This window comes from Mizuhopecten yessoensis, unplaced genomic scaffold, assembly GCF_002113885.1.
Source record: "Mizuhopecten yessoensis strain PY_sf001 unplaced genomic scaffold, ASM211388v2 scaffold10251, whole genome shotgun sequence".
In the NCBI taxonomy this organism is placed as follows: domain Eukaryota; kingdom Metazoa; phylum Mollusca; class Bivalvia; order Pectinida; family Pectinidae; genus Mizuhopecten; species Mizuhopecten yessoensis.
Window position 1 is genome coordinate 381,576 of NW_018408453.1, and position 2,565 is coordinate 384,140.

The window sequence follows — 2,565 nt, forward strand, 5'->3', positions numbered from 1 at the left end:
TACAACTTCAAACAAGTGCTTAGACAGGCGAAAGTTTGTCTTGGTATAACTTCAGACAAGTGATAATGGCACTATTTATGACACCGTTGAAAGCACGGTCCCACTACACACAGAACACAATACAGCTCCAGCACACACGCAGGAATACACACCATAGAGAGATATAGGACTAGTGATATAGTGCCAGGTGGTATACAATGTAGGACTAGTAGTAAGCGCCTGATAAGGCAGGAGCTACCATTCCTCAAAATGTTATTCACTAATGAATATGCTAATTGTATTGTTGTATACATTGTATATCTATGTACTGTAAAGCGCGTTAGAGCGGCTTATTTTGTATCATTATATCCTATGTTTTCCTATCGATTAGGAGCGTTGTTTGACGGATATTTTCTGTAACCGCTGATTTGCTGTTGTAGGTCTGTTTAACTTCTGACATGGTATATTACCGTCGGATTTGCGTTGTACATCCTTGTATACATTGTATCAGTATCAGACAGCTCAGACTGATTTTCTTTCAGTTAACTTCCTTCGTTAAGCATTGACATGCGAACTGAAAAGAAATAACTTAACGATAAACAAAACAAAACAGCAACAACAAAACAAAAAACAAAAACAGCAAACAAACAAAACCAGCGAGTAGAACGTCAAACAGAATATTCAGTCCTCTCTCTGATAGTATACAACGCGCCTCAATAATGTACCTGCCAGTATAAAACAATAACAAACCGCCAATACCCATAAGAGAAAAGGTGTCGTTTATGTTGGGAGAAAGTAAACACATGAGTGTGTTTAGGGTTATATATGATAGATCGGTATTAGTAAATGTTTTATTATTGATAAGATAGTCAGTTCAATGTTTCAACCAGCATGATTAGAGGAATACATGTAAAAAGGGACATAACCCGAATCAATATAAGATTACAGGGGCTTCCATTGCTCATTCTTCGGTTATCTTCCTTTGAACTTACACTTGTTTCAAATATGCAAACTGTCATTTTGATCAGCTTCCATTCATTTCAATAGGGTATAACTGAGTTGATACTAATTTTAATAAGTTTGATGTAATAATTGGTATCGCAAGGAACAAAACAAATTGCCTAGAGAAAAAAAGAGAATTTGGTTATTCTGTCAATTCAAAATGGAGAATTGACAACAGTGTCGTAAATCCTCTGTCTGCAGGTATACAAGAAACCTTAATATTGTAGCTGTCAATTCAAACAGTATTGTTTAAATTATACATTTATCTTAAACTAAAGAACCAATATACACAGAGAAAATGTATTTTCCTTTAAGAGAAATTGGTTATATTTAAACGCGTCAAGTATTTACATGTAAAGTACTAATAAGTTTTATGTCAAAAAAGTGTGATACATGTATGATTTACCCCTAGAAAAAGTGTCACGTTGTGATTTAAACTGTAGTGTAGAAGAAAAGGTCATGCTTTGTTTAAGGGGAAAAGTCATATTTAGGTTAAGAAGGGTCATTTTCTTCAATTTAAAACAAACAACTGTCAAGTTAGGTAAGCATAAAGTTTTACGTTTAATATAGCATAAAGTTTGAAATTGGGGAACATGTCAATTTTACGTTTCGATAAAATGCATTAAAGGAAATACAAATGTTCTCATTCAATTGTAGTGATGAAATATCAAACATAGTGCAGTTTAAATATGGGTAAAAGGGCAAATTTCGTGATGTCAATTCAACCTGACCGCATTCTAACATTTAATATTGACCTGGATTCCAGGTCAATTCGGGTCAATTCAGGTCAATTTCACATAATTTGTTTATTTACTTCATAAAATAAATCATGTCAATTAAGGCAAAATTTCCATGTACATTTTAGGTCATTTTCAGCTCCAATTGACGTCTATACACTCTTTTGCTGTTATCATGTCAAATATCTAGGTCATAATGACCAAAATTTAACATCTAGAAATATTGCATGTGCAGATAAAAAGTGGATCTGCGCTGAAAAAATGCCTTCGATACCCTGTGTTTGGTATTAGTAAGTAATTTTGCTACTATCTGACGCACGTCATGCTATTTCAAATTTAACATAAATATGCCTTTTTAAGTTTTTCTCTGCTTTATTATCAAAATGAAAGCATCTATTATACATTTACCACACCTATGACAAGCATTGTCACCTCAATTTTGATATTGTGTTTATTTGCAATATAAAATAATGGTTACCTGATCACCGAATATCTGACGTGCAATTACGGTATGATAATAATGATGACTTTTATGTCTAAACCATAAAATATTATAACCTCATTAATAATAAACTATCTCTCCTCTTTCTGCGTTTTCATGTTACAAACGATTTGCCTTTACTGAGTATAACAGGTCCATAAATATATTTTAAAAGAGTTCCTGGCGTTAAAGGTACCGGTTCTTCAAAGGTAATGCGAAAATATAAATCTAAAAGCCTTATAATTAAGTCATCAAGTACTATTAAGTAGGAACTAACATTATTAAGTAGGAACTAACATTATTAAGCAGGAACTAACATTATTAAGCAGGAACTAACATTATTAAGTAGGAACTAACATTATTAAG